Source organism: Motacilla alba, chromosome 7 (assembly GCF_015832195.1).
Source record: "Motacilla alba alba isolate MOTALB_02 chromosome 7, Motacilla_alba_V1.0_pri, whole genome shotgun sequence".
Lineage (NCBI taxonomy): Eukaryota > Metazoa > Chordata > Aves > Passeriformes > Motacillidae > Motacilla > Motacilla alba.
This window is the reverse complement of record NC_052022.1, coordinates 11509097-11527635: the sequence shown is the minus strand read 5'-3', so window position 1 is coordinate 11527635 and position 18539 is coordinate 11509097. Positions and strand designations below refer to the sequence as shown.

The following is an 18539-nucleotide window of genomic DNA, read 5'->3' as shown; positions in this document are numbered from 1 at the left end:
AACAAGGCCTTTGAGCACACCTACCTACAGGCAGAAAAGTCCTGTTCTTCTCTATCCTTCAATTATTTAGCACCTTTCTGGGATGAACAGAGTGGTGTGTCCTCCCCCCAAAATCCCACCAGATCCAGCAGCACAAAGCTCTGCCAACACACTGCAGAACAAGGCACAAACCAGCAGCCTCATTTGGCACACATTAACAATTGTACTGAAAACCACATTGAAGAGATTTTGCTAGCGTGGACTTGAACAAAGGTGATCATCTTTTCCCATATCCTCCAGGAGAAGGATAAAGAGAAATCCTCTTAGATTAGCTCGAAAGAAAATTAAACAGGCAGACCAGAGGGGCACTGGAGCAGACTGATTCGGGAGAATGTGAAATCTTCAAAGGATGTATTTTAAGCATAGGTTGGATAAATATCTGACAGAAGACATCCGGGTATATTCATTTGTCTTCTGTGAACAATAAACTGGATTTGACTGTTTCCTGAAGTCCCTGGTATTACAATACCTACAAAGCCTCAAAATTTCCTCCCTTGCCATTAAAAACACATTATCAGCAATGTAAGTTATTAGTTAGTAAGCATCCTTTATGAACAATAAAAGGCAGAGTGATAGACTCTTATTAGCAATCCTCTGTAGAAATACACTACACTGGATGATAAAAGTTACTCCCCAGGGTAAGGTTGACACCCTGGTTAATAAAACTCTCCAATACCAGCTTAAATCAAGATTAATGTACAATCATGAAGTATATAAAGACTACGCTGAACCTTAGGCTCCCTCTCCTAGGTCTGAAACTCAAACCATATCCATCCTTTCTTCCCCTGCAGGATCTTTAGCACATTCTACACCAATGATGCCAACTTAAACACACACACAAATACAATTTTCTTCTTGACAAAACTTACTTTGAGCCAAGCTTTGAGAAATATGGAGCATGTACATAATGAGATTTCTTGGAATAACATATTAGAGAAGGGCTCACTCAGAGAACATGAAAGAGCTTTCTCCTCACTGCAAGTAAGATGCAAGGAGACATTTGGATTCTATCATGCTGAGCTGCTCCAAGACCAAGTAAAACTCCTCATATTTGTGACACTCATTATTCAATAGCAATCAATACATCTTAACAAACTTTTGGCTCTTCAGAACAACTTTCTAACCACCCATACACCTAACTTCACAAAACACACATGCTGGACTCTGCATGAAAAGGAAACAAACTCAGCATATTCAGCATGCTCTGTCTTGGGTTCCATATCAGTATGACTCAGTTGTGCTGCTTTGCAAGACCTGCTACCAAAGCTAGAATAACACCCAGACCAGCCCTTTCCCAATTAAATCGGACTCATTTATGCCACACTAAGTGAGTTAAACCTGGTAAAAACGTCTCCAGGCCACTCAAAGCAATAGAAAATTTACTTTATGCTTGCAGCATTTTACTTATCAGGGAGAAGTTTAAACTAAATTGCATGAAACTGTGTCAAAAAAAAGAGATTTGCACCATTTCCCAGACCATATGGAAATTGTCTTACCACCACAGTTAAAAACTACCACATCTTCTTTAGCTGTTGGCTCTGGAAGGGTCAAGAAACAAGCTGATCTTAAGTTAGACATCCTCCCCCAACCTCAGCTGTCTTGACACGACCCCCATTTTCAAATCACTACAATGAGCCGGTATCCTCCATTTAACAAACACAAACATTTTCCCTAAAGATTGATAAGAGACTCAGGAAGAAGAGAAGACTTTACAAACTTGGATACTGTATACTGAATCCAAATCCGTAACAGCCCAGTTCCAGCGTGAAGCACAAGCCCTGTCCCTCCACTGACTCCAGCTGTGAGGTTCACAGCTTGTGCTCGCAGGCCTTGCAAACAGACTCACTGCACTTCATTCAAGAGAGGATATTAAACAGCCCGGGTTACCTGGAAATAGAAACTTCATTTCAAAACCTTATCTCAGGAGATTTTTTTTTTTTCTTCCATGGGTAGCCTGAATACCAGAAAGGCAGAGACCACCAAAACACATTAGTTACTACAGGCTAGTCTTACACTCATATCACATTATTGTAATGCCTATTCATCCTAAGACCACAGGGAAAATACAGCCACGCTTGCAGTTAGGGTTTCCTAAAAATTAATATTCAACCTCTGAAACTCTTCAACAAATCTTCTCCAGAGCTTTCCCCTGAACACAGATAAACTAACAACCAATCAATTTCCAAGTGGGGCACTCTGCACTGCTGCTGCAACTGTGTCCTCTCTTGCAGCCTTTAAGCAGAGCACAACCTCCTACAGGCAGGGAAGGCATCTCCTTGCTGACTGCAAACACTTGCAAGCAGGACAGAAACAAGCCCAAAAAACTCTGCTGGTGTCTGCGAGGTATCTAAAGCATCATCTCATGAGCCACCTGCAAATACACGACTGCTATTCTGACTCCCTACACAGAAGAGCTTGGTTGTGGTGCAGACCTGTGGTTTGCAAACCTGGCTTTTATCACCACCACCTTTTACAGCCTTAGCAACCAGTGGAGGGAGAAGGGTTTGCTGCAAGCTGAGTCAATAGCAGCCTCTTCTTCATTATTAACCACTCTTCACTATCACTCTCCTCTTACTGACACCAAAGAAAATCCACACAGCTCCTTCATTGGTCAGATTGGGAGCAGTAGAGGTTGCTTGAAAAGGATCTGCAAGAGAAGTTTTCTTCTTTCAAACGCGGACTATACAATATGCTTGGGAAGGGGACAGTGGCAGAGTTCTGCCTCCAGTCATTTCCCAAGAGCACAAAATACTGGAGGCACAATTGCAATCACCTGCTGCTGGAGCTGCCAACTCAGCAGCAACTAAGCCCTGCCCATGGCTCCAAAGTGAATTCACCGCAGTGGTTTGAGGAACTGGGCAAACAGACCAGACTCAACAACTGAATCCTGTCAATACACTTCTCTCCTTTAAACAACCTCCTTGAGACCTGGGGGTACAAAGCATCATTAATCTGGAATGAGAAGCATCTGCATGTGGCATTAGCTAGAACACCTGCATATAGCAGCCAGAGAGAAAACACCTTTTCCCCTGGAGCTAATCCCTGCAAGGGCACCTGCTTTTCCAGCAAACCTTTAGCCCAGCAGAAATCCAGCTCCCACTCAGCTGATCACCATTCACCAACCCAGGTCTTTAACCTGTAATCGTAATCTTCTGACACACACAAAACCAACCTGCAGTAGTTTAATCATGTTTTTACATGGAAGGGGCCAAGGCTGGCCAGAAACTCGCTTAGACTCTATTCCGCACAGTGAGGAATCCTTTTCAACAGGAATTTGTGGAGCAGCCTCCATACTTTGGGGGGGTGACTTACAGCTTCATAAAAACATAAAGCAGAAAATGAAGAGCGTGAAAAACATCCAGGGATTTCCTCTTCACTATGGAGTCACCTTGCCTGCCAGCCTATTTCAGTCATGCAGGCAGAGAAGGTCTTCCTCCCACCATGCCTGGTACAAGCGTATTCCTAACACTGATTCTGTACCTCTCCCCGTGACAGTACTGCACACCAGGTTCTGGGCTCAGTCACCCCAGGGCAGGCCAAGGAAGCTCCAGAACAGTCTTGGCCCCTAGAGCCAAGCCACCTAATGCACCTGCTGCTGCAGCAATCAGGGAGGGGGAACAGCTCCACATGAACCTCTACTAATGTTGCAGTAAATACACTTAAATCTTCAGAGCAGTTCCCTTCCCATTCAGCGGGCAGAAGGGAGGCAGGGTACCCTGCAAGCCCACTCCCAGATTTTCCCTGCACTATTACCTCACTACTTTATCTGGGAACTAGGAACCAAATACAGTCTCTGCCTTAATGCCTGGTGACTAAAGAACATAGCATCAATATTTAAACCAGTCAAATTCCCTTGACAGAAAGCAACACATTTATGCCATGTCTGTTGTTCAGGCAGGTAGGAGCAGCAGCCTTCAATGATGGATTTAGCCATTTTGTTGGTCTGAAAAGTAATTCCAGATACTTTCAGAGGAAATGCACTACAGAATTTAAAAATTTATATTAATCTCATTCTTCCAAAATCATTTTATTTTCTTTTGATCCAGCATCAAAGACTTCAAAGATATGTATATCATCAACTATGCCAATCAGAAGAGCAGTGAACCTGCAAACCAACTATTTACAGTAAATGTTGAAAAAACATGCACTAAGTATTTCTAAATCAGATCTTGCAAGATCAGGGAAGAAGCAGGGAGGTTTCTCATAACAAGCAGGAATTTCAGGAAGTTTTATACAGATGAGTTCTAGTGAAAGCTTTAGACATCAGGCACCAAACAGCATTATCTCTACTGAAGGAGTCCATGCTCCAGCCCAAATACTCTGGACAAACACAGCCCCTGATGAAAGATGGCACTACACAAAGCCTGGGCAACCAGCACAGCCTGAGACCCACCAGGCCCAGAAAATGACAAAGACTGTCAAAGACAGGCTCAACTGTCCACAGTGCAGCCAGATCACCTACTGCTCACCACTAACAAAAGTGGAAAACACAAGGAAACAGGGAATCTACAGCTCCCCAGGAACTGAACATTTATCTACCTGTGACTCTCTCCCTGCATGCACTCCTGGTGCATGTGCACAAACTTGCTTTCAGCAGCAACTTGAAGCTCACAGCATTAAGGAGAAAATTAGCTGTGCAAGTCAAATAAAAGCACGTACACTTCTTTTCAAGTTTCCTTTTATTCTTTTGATGCTAGATAAAAGGAAAAAACAAGATTCATCTCACAGATATGCAACTGTTCCAAAAATGAGCACTGAACAGCAGAGATTCAAAACAGGCACAAAGATGAAAACAATATCCATATGCAGGTTAAGCATGTCATCCACAAACACTGAACCTGTCAGTGAGAAAGAGAATGCTTGTGGCAAAGAACCTCCTTTAGCTGTATGTGGGCTCACTCCTTATCTCCCTCCCTGCTAAGCCTCAAGCCTCAGAGGAGCAGGATGCACCCTCAAGTTCTTGCAAGGATGTGGATGCTACCACAGGTCCTGGGACACCCAAATACCTCACTCTCAGCTCCTGTATTTGCTACAGAACAGTAACTCTTTCAGTACAAGGACACAACCCCCAGCTGATCACCCAGCATGAGCCCAAGCAACCAGTGTTCTGGACAAGGACAGCTCTCCTGACTGAAACCTTAATTCCAAATCGCAATCCAGCTTGTAATGCTGGTTAGTCAGCTGTTCTCCTCAGATGCTTATACCTAGAATGATTCTATTCAAGACAAATGAGATAGCAGATTTCCCACAAAATAACCAAGAGAAGATTTCAGGATGTCAAAACAAACATTGTCTGGAAGCAGAGGGAACCTCACATCACTGATTTAGGAAGTACAAAGGAAACAGCAAGAAGAGAACAAAGTTATTGAAAACAGTATCTGTCTAGTATCAAGCTACATTATTTTAAAGAATACAGGCAGCAAATACTATGACCTCTTTATCCAACATTATTTGCACCAGTAACAGATTTTTAGAAGCAGGAGGGCCTCATTAGATCAGGTAATCTGATGTCCCATGTAATACAGTACAAGAAATCCCAAGCAGTTCCTTCTGCACTGAAACCAGTTATTTTCTATGACTAAAGTATTTCTTCTGAAACAGCATTAGGGTTTAACTTGATTTAAGATCTTCAAATCAAATAAAGGAAGAAAATCAGAACTAAGAATTCTGCCCAGCAATTTATTTTTTGTTATAGATACAGACATTCCTTATACCATGATAAAATGCAAAAAAATCCCCTTCTTGTCATCTGCCAAAAAGGGACTCCCCACCCCCAATTCTAAAGCAATAGTTTTCAGCCTTCTGAAACACACATGATCTACATACTTTCTAATAAGGATGTGGATCTCTACAGAGCAAATGGAAGCCCACAGACAACAGCCGCACTTCCTTTGAGTTATCTTTTATAGCTCCCTAAACAATAAACCAAGTTCCACATGGCTGAGAGCTCATGGCTTCAAAACTGGTGTGCTCCTCCCAGTGTGCAAAAAAGCAGAGAGGGCTGGGGTTGTTCCCATATCCATTCCTAGGGCAGTATAAAAAAAACCTGTAACTGTGCTCCTCCCAGTGTGCAAAAAAGCAGAGAGGGCTGGGGTTGTTCCCATATCCATTCCTAGGACAGTATAAAAAAAACCTAATAGCCCAAGATTTTCCCCCATCTTCTATTGTGTAAGATTTATAGAAAATAGTACATTTAGAAGATGCCACATTCAAAAAATACCAAAGTAACTAGCACAGAAGCCAATATTTCTTATATAAATTCACATATAATTGATTTTTAAAAAAAGAACTATCAATGTGTTGCTACTTTAAAATCACTGATACTATCACATGGAAATACAGATTCAAAAGCATCAAACAGTGGGAGTGGAAAATCATAAATTTCAATCACAAACTCTGACTTCTGTAACAAAAGGCTAAACAAGATTAGTTACCCCCCCATTACTTCTTATTAAAGGAATGCCTCAAAGGAATGTCTCCCAGAAAAAAATCTCCATAAGAAACAAAATTCAGATGTAAATTAATCCTTATTAACATGCACACAAGTAACACAGGCGTGTTATTAACAGTATTGGAAGAGCTCAAACTCAAAATAAACAGACAGATCTTCTGCACATTAGAGGTGCTGTTCATCCAAAATTCTGTCCCATCTCCGGAGAGCCTGCACATGGCACACTGCAGCAGTTGGGGTCAATTTGAGTTTCTCCAACTTCAGTGGCAGCAGGATTTGGCTCTTAATTAAGTTCCAGACTTCCCATTGTCCCAACCCTACCACACCTTTCCTGACTAAAAAAGCAGGTTTTAGAGCATTTTTGTTTTAATTGTTCCTCAGCCAAGTTTGGTTGTAGAGCCATTTTCCAGCACACATTCACTTACCAGAACTGCTTCTCTCATTTATCACAAGTGTCCCTCTGATCCCTGGAAATCAACCTCTCAGTAACACACTTTATTTTAACCCTCCCAGTCTGAAGATGCCAGACTTCAATGGTGATAGCCATGAAGAAAACAGAAGGAAGATAAACAGGCTCAGGGCATCTTTTTGACGTGCCAGAAGTTTTTTCTGGCTCAACTCCCATTCTGATGAACACCATCTAAATGTCCTGCCCTTGGCCTCTTCTCTTTGCCTGTGATTCCCTTATCCCAGTTTAAAAAGACTCACCAGAATCTCTCTTCCTCTCAGACCTCAACATGAGAGTCACCACTGGATATCTTCCCACAAGGACAGCAGAGTCTATCCCACACTCATCTTTCCCCACAGCTCCATCTTTTCCCAGATCAGCAGCTCCTTTCTCTTCCAAGCTCCTGGCTCATGCACATCTTCAGATTCCCCAGAGGGCTTTATCCAAGCCTTTTGAACTGCCAGCATTAAGCTGTCTGCACAACAACTGGTTCTTTGAGACAGGGACACTTGCACAGCTCCCCACTCTTTGTCACCCACCAAAGCACAGCCTTTGCTCAGCAGTGTTTGAGGGCTGTAGCTGCACCAAATGAGCCTCTCTGACTGGGAGCATGGAAACAGCAGGACCACCTGAACCACCCTTTGTGCCAACAGACTTACACTGATGTTTGACCAGTGATCTTGGAATCACCATAAAACACACTCCTGCAAAACAATTGTGATAAATATGGATTCTAGCTAAAACACAGAGAACACCACATGGAAGTCTGGAGTACCCACACAGAGTATAAAGTACATATTCCAGCAATTCATCCTGGCTCTCTTGTCTAAAACAACTTTCCCTTCACCTTATTTCCCTCCTTTACATTAGCTGAAAGAACTAGGGAGCCCATGGGACTCATGTGACCTAGACAACTTCATTATTACATCATGAGAAGCCTGCTTTCCACAGACAAAAAAGCCAGCAAGCCACCCTCACGCCAGCTTTCACATGAGTTAGTTTTGCAACAGAGCTACCACCTAGAAAAGTCACCAACTCTCATTCTTAAGTGTTTGCCCAGCTTCAGCACACTCTGTTACAATTCTCATGCACTACTTCTTCCTGAAAATGGCCACCAGAAAACTCAGAAATGCCTATCAGAGAGCCATCAATTAGCATCAGCTCCAGATCCCTCAGTGATAGCATAATGAAGGATAGACAGCTAAGACCATGTTAGTATCTAGCATTCAAGATCTCTCCCTGATAGAAACCTGAAAGATGCTTTTCAAGTTTGTTAAGTCTCTAAAGTTGCAGTATTTCATGCAGACCTAAATTCCAACCCATCTCATCTGTATTAAACAGCTTGAAGCTCTCACATGGTTCTCAGCAGCTCACCCTTCTGCTATTGCATAGCCTCTCCCACCTTTTCCAAATGTATGCCCCATTTGTACCACTGCTCCTGTAAGGAAATTATCTTACAGATACCTTTTTTCATGGATGATCCTTCTTTTCACACCACCATCACTCTCTAGCTGTTCTGCAAATTGAAGTTTCAGATCTCCACCTTCAAAGCACTGTCATTTGGTCCCAGATGGCAGCTCCTGCCTTTCCATTCATCTGCAGTACCAGTTTCCATCAAACCACCTCTAGGTGCAACTTTTCACAGCACTTTTCTCCACACATGCCCTCCTGCTTAGGAAACCTTCTCATTACCTTTCAGCAGGCTTATGGAGCAGGAAAGTCCAGAAGGAAACAGATGAAACTGCAAGTAGACAATGGGACCTGACCAACATGAAGAAAGAAGCAGAGTTCTTTGAAGGCAACAAGAAAGTTCAGATCTTGATGGGGTTGGAGCTAGTAGTCTTTCACAAGCAAACCTACTCACATAACTTATTCACAATCCAGCAACATTATGCAGGTAACAACTTCCCAAAGATCTAAAGGGAAAGAAAGTAGAAGAGGCAGACAGGAAAACCAGGAAAGCCACCCATACAGGCCTGGAAGGAAAGCTCTAGCCAGACAGACAAAATATTTAAATCTGTAAGAGCATGCACCTCCCAAAACCTGTGTGCAGTTTTAGCTTTCCATACCACATCCAATTACAGTGTGAGAAATTCTTTCTGGAGGTCAAGCAGTTCAGCCAGGCACACAACAGCAGCACAGCAATGGCACCCTTCGTGCCTCAGGACACAGCACTGCAGTGCCCCTCTGAGCACCTCTGAGTTAACCAAGGTACCCAGCTGCCTTCTCCAAGGGCTTAATTTCCAAAAGTAGGAGTGTACTGCAGTATTTGCACAAGGATCGTTCTGTCCACAGCACTCCAAACAGATGAAAGCACACACAAACACACAGATTATTGAGGAGCATTGGGTTAAACAATTTGGTGCATCAGGACGGATTTCATCAACTACGAGCAAACAGAATTCCCTCCAAAACTCCAGGTGCACTTTTTATTCCAACGTGAAAGCTCAAGGTGTCTATATTTACAGAGCTATTACAGAAATTGGAGTATGAACAGGTCCGGCTCCATCAGACAATGCTGGTGACGGGTGCATATCAGTAAAAGCCTGTAAAGCCCAGCTCTGTACCGCACTGAACGAGCTGTGACCCTTTATTTAAGCTGCCAACAGTGAGACATGAAGTCCTCCCAAATTGTTAAAAGCAGACATTTGTTCCATGTCACTGCACGAGCACTGATGCCTCCATTTGCTGCAGGATTTCCAATTAGACCCAACACAACTATGTCACTTGATATTAGTCAAATGGAGAGTCATGGCAATACAAGGCAAACTCGCTGTATTTTAATACAGTTCCACAGACACAAAGAAAATTAGTACAAAGAGCTGATTCCTAATATACATTTCACAGTAAATGCAGATATTACTCAGACAATATAACTTCAAAACACACTGAACTGAAGCAATTTTATGTTTCCCATTTGCTGTTACCAGGTTCTCAAGTACCAGCTGACTGACACAAACACTCTTAACGCTGGCAAGGTGGCACCACCTCAGTTCACCTCACACATCCCAAAGAAATCTTGCCAGCCTTTGTGCTTGTGTGCACGTCCTGCCTGTAGGAGCAGAGCTGCCACCTGAAGGGCATGGCCAGGCTGGATGAGGCTTTGAGCACCCTGGTCTAGTGGAAGGTGCCCCACCCAGTGGCAGGGGGGCTGGAACCAGATGATGTTTAAGGTCCCTTCCAACCCAAGCCATTCTGTGGCTCTATGTCAGAATAGAACTCTACTGTGCAATTTTTCTTCATTTCCACAAACTTCTCTCCTGGAGGTTACTTTTAGAGATGAAAAAGCATTAGTAGCCACAAAAACTTTCTCACACTTAATGCAGATTCAATCCTACACATTCTTTCCTCTGGCCAAAATCCCAGCCACACTATAAAAACCCATCAGGCTCTCCACGGTCTGATAACTGCGAGTCTTTGCTCCGATTCTTGAATACTCAAATGTTGCTTTGTTTTAAAGTTCCATGTTTAGCACAAATGAAGAACTCAGTAGGTTTTGCCTAGTTAAAAAAAAAAAAAAAAAAAGAGATCTCATCTAGAAAGTAATGAATGATTTGTGGGAGGCAACATTCATTTGGAAAAATTCAGACTACATGTCTCCACTGTGTTCCCTCCTACATTTAATAATACAGCCACAGACCAGAGGACACACGGGATGCAATTACATGAGGCAGCTTCATACAGACTCACACAAAGCACAGCTCCATCCATCAGCTCTGAGCAAGGCAAGCTGACTGTGCTCAGCCTCAGTTAAGCTGTCACTGGTACCCTGGGTGACTCAGAATCACCTCACAAAACTGCTGGCATCACTGGCATCCCAAAAATATTTACATGGGAGTCAGTTCATGTAAGCCCCTCTGACATTGGGACACTTAGCACTTACCAGCTAATAAATTCGGCTAAAAAACAAGTAATAAATAAGTTTTAGGGCCTTGTCACTGAATAGTGATATAGTGGATGAAACTCGATGGTGAGTCCAGAGGCCCCTGCAACCTGAGTTACCCTGTGACCCTAAGGGCTGATCCGACTGCCATATCGCTAATGCCACCTTTCAGTTCCAAAATGCACCTGCTGAAAAAGGAGGGCTGCCAGAGCCAGAAATGCACATCTGAAACACAAAGGTAACCCTGCAGCAGACTACCTAGTCCCATGGGCTGGTCTTCCAAAAAAACCCATAGGTGCACTTAATGCTAAGAGCACACTGGAATGTTTAAAAAAAAGCATTATCAGGTATTTCCAGCCCTATTTTTAAGGAAGATATAATGAAATTGTTGATCTAATATTCATCTATTCTTTTTTTTTACCTAACTTCTGAATTCTTTAGCCAATTTTAGCAAACTTCAACCTAATATGGTAGGGAAAACAGAGATACCAAAGATTATATGCAAATACAGATACAGTAACCAAAAGAGATTCCACTGAAACCCAGACCTCAGCATGAGGAAAACCAAAGCATGAGATACCAGCAAATCTACAAAGAAAAAGGCAAAGGAAATGAGGCTTCATACAACTTCCCTACTTACAAAATGACTTCATTAAAACTAGACCGAGTCAGAGGCAACTAGAGCCCACTGACAGTGGGACTTTCAGTATGCAATTTTTTCATGTGGAAGTTCAAAGGGTGAGACAAGGATGGCTTTTAAGACAACTTCAAGGAATATCCCACAAAGAAGACATGGAAGAATGTGCATACTTTCAGTGGAGAAGCCAACAGGTTGGTGCTGGTGGGAGGACCCTGGGGGCTGATGAGTATTTCTTTCAGCATCAAGAGGACAACAAAACTCCACTGAACAATTTAGAGACTAGCAAAAAAAAACAAGGTCCCAGTAAATCCATCACTGACGCTAACCTTCCATTCAGGTCATGTCAGGGAAAGTGAGGATTCACTCCTACTCACCCTGCCACTTACTAAACATGAAGGCAGATGGGTCCCACACGCATATAAATGACTGCTAATTTTACTCCAGAGGTAACAAGCACAATATGAACAGTCTCTCAAAGTCACTTTGGGATTTCTGAGGACCAAACCAGTACACTGTTCAAAATATTTTATTTAAAGTGTTCCAAGCAGTTTAAGGCACAGTATCCTATCTGTTCTACCACACAAAGAACTGAAACAAAATTGCCCTACCACTATGCATAATCCTGTTACCCTACACTGTACATAAACTATTCAAAATCATCACAAGATCTATCCTAAAACCAAATGTCTTGCCCTTATCTGTTCATCTCCAGGAGTTTTCCAATGTTCTTTCTGCAGGCAACTCTCATCTGACATGCAGTCTAAATTTACTCACTCATATCCATTCGTTCTTGTGCTAACCTTGCCCTTTAAATCTAAGGGTTCTTTCCCATCCCTGACGGTCACTCCTCTGATGTATTTATGGACAGCAGTCATATTCCCTGTCAGCCTTCATACTGTAAACTAAACAAGCCAAACCTCTTAGTCTCCTCTGGTTAGGCAGGCTCTCTCTCCAATACCCTAAACGCCCCACTAGCCCTTCCCTGCACCTGTTCCAGCTTGAATTCCTTTCTTGCAGACAGGCAACTAGAACTGTACAACACATGCCACAGAAGGGCCCAATAAGGCACTCTACAATAGCATTAGTACACTCTTATCCCATGAAAATAAATCCCCAATAATCTGCCTTTTCCACCAATGCATCAGCTGTGACCCTTAGCCTGCAGTGAAGCAATACACACCAAGGTTTTCTGAGACCTGGCTAACTCTGTTAGACCTCTAATAAACCCTAGTGGCAAGACTGAAGTGCTGCAAATGAAACACTACACCAGCATTAAAGGAATAGCTTTATCCTCTCAATTTAGTAACCACAATGGTTCAGTCTGTTGTGTGTTGACCCAGACTCACAGTCCCAAAGCCAGTGCTGAGGCAGTCATTCTACCAAACACACAAGAGAAAACATATCTAAGAAAACAAAAACATAACAAAAACACCCAAACAAATATACACCAAAAAACACACCCTCCAAAAAACACACACCACAAAAAACCAACAAAACCAAACCCACACGCACACAAAAATTAAAAAAAAAAAACAAAACCAACACAGCAAACAAAGAAACAAGAAAAAAAAAATCGCCGTAGACAACTTTTCTTTGTCCCAGCCCTAAAATCCTACAAGAGCTTAATTTGGTCAGCAAACAAAACCAGGAATCAAATCTCTACAAGCCAGAGTGACATGCAAGGGAGACTTTTACTTTGTATCCCATAATTCCATTTATTTCTCACCATCCACTATGGGCCACCACGAGACGGGATATCAAGCTGCAATTTAATTAAAACTCCATGTAAGTGTTGCAATGACCCTCAGGCTGCTTTGGTCAAAACAAGAGAGATGAAAACGGTTGGAGGAATTTTACTGAGTGTGAAACTCTTGGTTGGCTTTAAGCATCTTCTCATGGTTTGTAAGGTTGCTGTGTTGCAGACGCTTCTGGGACACCTGAGGACTCTGCTCCAGGCTTCAACTACTTCTGAAATAGGTGACCCAAAGGAAATACACTTGGTTTTACAAAAGCTACCTATTTTCTCAGGGATGGGATTATTTTCCCCTCCAATTCATGAATGAACTTTGGATACTGAGCTCTAAAGCCAGTGGAAAAGAGGTTAGACCTTGAATGTGCCACTAAGGAAACAAACTTCTGTCCTAATTATTTCAACACTCTGTCTCCACTCTGCAGGTTCCCTTGGGATCCTGTAGGTTCTCATTATTTGTATTTGATTTGGTGATACCTTGGTAAACAACTGAGAGATTCTGTTCTTTGGCACACTCAGGCTCACAAACCTTTTGTTTTATGCAACCAGTAGCACATCCACTTTGTGCATGAAACAACAAGAAAGTATTACTGCTCCACTAGAGTTCTTCCCCCTACAGCCAGAAAAGGACAATCCTTCCTGCTCCATCAGTCATTATTACCTTTTATGCATGAAGAAAAAGCTACAGGGGAATTCTAAAAGCTGACTTGCTAGAGTAGGTAATTTTTCCCCTGCCCTGAATCCAAAGCTCTGAAACTAGCACTGAATTTGATCTATTCCAGCTGCTACAATCTTCTGTTCTGCACTGCACCCTCTGTGGCACTCCCCACACTGCTGATACCATAGAGGTAAGAGCTGCACCATAATCCAATCAAATTACCATACAGAGCAGTTAAGTGTTGGGAAGGCAGGTCCAGCTATTAGAGCCAGAGAAAAAACAACTGATCAGCTGGACTGGGAATTAATATCAATGCCTACAGGAAACTGGATATCCTGGAGTCAAAACTCTGCTCTTCCATAAATTTAAAGCAGGAAAACCCACCTATTAGGAGCATGCCAGCATAGAAGCCTGAAAATAATGACTGGACACTCTCCACAAACGCAGTTCAAACAGAGTAAGTCTTTAGCCCTTCCTAAGGTAACTCTTCTCCCCACAAGGGAAGTCATCAGCAGCAGTTTCTGCCACAGTCCCTTTTGCAATAATGAGCACATGCAAGGCATGGGCTGTACTCTCAAGTCCAGATTCCAAGATGACTTTTCCTCCATAGTCCCTTTCTCATGTCTTTTGTACATCAAAACAAATGCAATTCATCTTTATTAGCAATTTCAGCTTCATGGTAAAGAGGGATGAAAGCAGTAGATGAATGTGTACATTACTGATCTCCATGCACCCCCAGCAGCTCAAAACTCAGCTAACAGCAGCTACTTGGAAACCCTTTACAAGTCTCTTTTTCTTCCACAGATGGTGAAGTCCTTTCCCTCCGTGCATTAAATACTCAACAAAACACACTCACCAAATTATCATATCAACCCATAACCATGCATGATAATTATGTCTTAAATCAGGATTTCTTCTACTGAATTTCAACCAAAATAAACATGGTATAGAGAACAAATGTATGCTTATAGTGAACAACCATTCATCAGCTTAAGTAACTCTAATGGATGTCACTTTAAACTAAGCCTGCACCATCTGTTCTACCCCTCAATTAGCAAGCAAAAAAAAATTATTCGACACACAGTTTAAGAAAGCCAGCTAATTTATGTAAGTTTTATTTCTCTTCAGCTCAGTGAAACATGCTCTTGTAATGCCTGATATTCAGAAACAGATCAGAATGGAAGGCTGCTTTCTCTAATGCTATTAGGAACTTTGTCAGGGGAAATAAAATATCTGTGCAATATTTCATCATATCAAAAAAATGCTTGTTAACATCTTACATTTTACTTTAAATAAGAATGATGTCTCTCTCAGTACCAAAATCAGCTGGGAACTAAACAAATCAAATTCAAAGTGCTGCATACATGAACACAAACGAAGCTCAGGACACAGCCCTGCCCTGACAGACTGAGTCTACCAGCGCAGCAGGAGGCTGTGGATGGATGTGTCCCCAGACCCGGGGGTCTGTTAACCATGTCAGTTCCTAACTCGCCTCTCAGAGGCAAAACCCAGTCCTACAGGCTGCTGGGCACAGAGCCTCACACAGACCTGGCTGCACTGGGACAAAGGGACCACGCCATGCAAGGTGAGATACTCTCCTTGGAAAGCAAACCCTGTCCAGTGAGAGCAGTGCAGTGCCAAAAAATCACTACTTGTGAAAGTGTATGAAAAATATACAAAGCTGCATCCAATTCCTTACTGCAAACCTCCATCCAGTTTCACTTCAAGCTGGCCTCTCCTACCACTCTGCAACAAGTGAAAACACTGAATACAATCTCTCTTGAGTATGTTGGACCCTGACTTGCTTGAAGGCTCTGTCACCACCAATCTCCCTCTTGGATGTTTGTCTAAAAAAACCCTTCACTAACAAGAACTATTTCCACTGGAAACCTCAACTCCAGCAGCACAGGCAACACATCCCAGGGGAAAAGGTGCAAGAGACCTCATCTCCCAATGCTGTTGAGAAGAAGCAGGCAAGAGAAGGTCACTGCCAAACACTCAGATCACCTCTTGGAATAGCAAGCTGGTTGAAAACAACTTTAAGATCCTGGACATATGACTTTAAATTACACCTTAATTTACATCATGGTTTGGATACTGAGAAAGGCTCATCAGCCACAGATGAGCCAGGAGATCCTGTGCACTTAACATCCGCATTACTAAATGCTGCAGAAGCAGCTCAAAGCGAGATGGCTCACCAGGGGATTACTGACCATTTCAGCTCTCTCCCCTTGCCATAGGATTGTGGAACCTGAGAGGACATGCTGAGGCCTCTGACACTGCTGTGCTGTTCTGCCTCATGTTTTAAGACAGACAGCTCTGTGCGGGCCTTAGATATTGTTCAGAGATTCAAAGCTCAGCAAAATAACTCTCTTTTACGCTTAGCAGGGGAAGAAAAGGAGTCAAGCAGAACCACCATCCTGAAACAGCACAGACTAAGCAACAAAGCACAAATGAAGAAACAGACCAGAGGCAGAATTCCTCTTTGGCCTAAAGCATCCTGTAAAACCTTCCCCAGCTCAACCTCACTGGTGTAATCCACATATCCTAGTGCTCACACAAACACAGGCTGTCTTCTCTAAGCAACTGCGCTCCAAAGAGGAGTAAGAGCTCTCAAAGAGAATTCATCTTTTCACTCTGCACCATTCTAATGTCTTCTACACACCTGTAAGTACTGCTGAGAAAACTCAAGGCTGCAATGGCTCTTAGGTGCAGTTCAAGCACACTCCTAGCAAGCACAAACATGCAAAAGGCTTTGCACTAGACTTCAGTGCTTTGTTTCTTACAATCACCTTTATGTTTCCTTGACTTGAAAAGCATCCTGAACTATCCAACTGCCTTCTTCACCTAAGACATCTGTCTGTTACAAAGCAGGGACCAGCGATCAGGTCACAAGATGATTTGTTAAGGAGTTTTAAAATACTGAGTGCTATCAGAAGTATGTTAGGGCTCGCTATGTTTACACATGCTGTTTTTAACAGACTTGAGACAGCATCAACCAAAGAAAAACATATCTGCCCTCCATTATTCTTTTTTTTTTTTCTGAATCTCTTGAAAAAGAAGACTCCATTATCTGCAGTCATGGTGCTGAGGTCAAGGACTTCACAAAGTAGTGTCATAAAAAAATAGAAACAATGTACAGAAAAACAGCAAAGCCTAAAAAGGTCAATGATGGTCATGACATACACAGATCAGACGTGGATGCCAATGAGGGAGATAGCTTGAGCCCTTCCTCTAAAGGTGCAATTTCATCATCAGTTCAAGCTCCTTTTAACCCAAACTAAACTGGTTTGCCTTAGAGATGCCTCTTTTCTGGTTCACTGATGTTTCCTCAGTGATAACATATAAGCACAAGTGTTTAGTTAGAGTAGTCCTAGACAGGCAGGAGCCATGAATCCACTGGATGCTGTCCCAGTATAATGGCTCTTGTTATCCACACTCAGTCTTATCCTGAGAACACACACTTTATTCCTGAAGTGCTAGGAAATTTCAAATCATGCAGATGATCTCCATCTTTGTTTTAAGCTGATACTTTTTCAAACGAAGAGACTGAGGTGAGAAGAGAAACAGACTACAAATATTCAGCTTTTCCACTGTGAGCAGGCCACTGCAGTTTAGCTCTCCAGATGGCTATCCTGGGGCAGCGATGCTTAGCCTTTCACTCCTAAAGTTGACACACTAATCCGTGAACTGGATCAGATGACACCAGCTCCCCTGTGCTCTCTCACAGCAGACAAAGATGAGCTTCTGAACCCCTACCCCACAAGCAGTCAGCAAAAAAGGCAACAATAATGTGGATGCAAGCATTAAAACAAAAGGAAGAGATTGGCATAAGAGGGTGCACTAAGCCTTGGCTGGATCCTGAAGCAGACTTCACCACATCACTGACCTTCACATAGCCAGCTTGCCCCACTCAAAGGCTTCACATCTCCTACTATACTCATTCACTGAGAAAACACCCTCCAGACATCTGAGACATGTCTCTGTTATGCTTACTAGAACTTATTAATCACAGCAAGTGCTATCTATAGAACACGCACATTAATGAACAGCCAGCTCAGCAGCATGAGTTCTGGAACAGAGTCACTGCAGTACAGAAGTGCCCCCAGTTTGTTACTGGAAAATGAATACCACAGACCATTTTAAGCATGTAGTTCAACAGACAAAAGATTGGGAAGACAAGCATGTTATCTGAATAGAAATTCTGCAAACTAAGTGTGATGCTGGGATTGCAAATCACTGCACAGCTCTATGATCCACATCACTTCATGAAATCCATGCAAATAGCACATTTTGTGATAATTTCAATTTTACTGTGCTTGAGTTACTCTTCCACTGAGAATCATGGAAATTTGTAAGAGAAAGCCAGTTAGCAGGAAAAGGGGCAATAAGAATATGTAATACTCTCAGAAAATTATATGTACACTCCTTGTTCACAACAGCAAGCTAAGTATTTCTTCATGTGTTCCACCAGAAAGGATTCTCTATTGAGACCATATTAGCTTTGGTGGTTTGGTGATAGTGTTTTTAGTGTTCGGGGGCTTTTTTTCCCTACATGCCAAAGAGCTTCTACAACAGCTGCTTGTTGGCAAAAATGAAAAGAAAGAAATGCACTCTGCATTTCAAAAATGAAAAGAAAGAAATGCACTCTGCAATGTGACAACAACCTC

At 42.5% G+C, this 18539-nt stretch overlaps 1 protein-coding gene across 37 annotated transcripts in view; it reads right to left on the bottom strand.

Moving 5' to 3' along the window:
• The window catches only part of CLASP1 (cytoplasmic linker associated protein 1), a 176195-nt gene that overhangs the window by 139270 nt on the left and 18386 nt on the right, over nucleotides 1–18539 (bottom strand). The gene's annotated exons all lie outside the window — the stretch shown is intronic.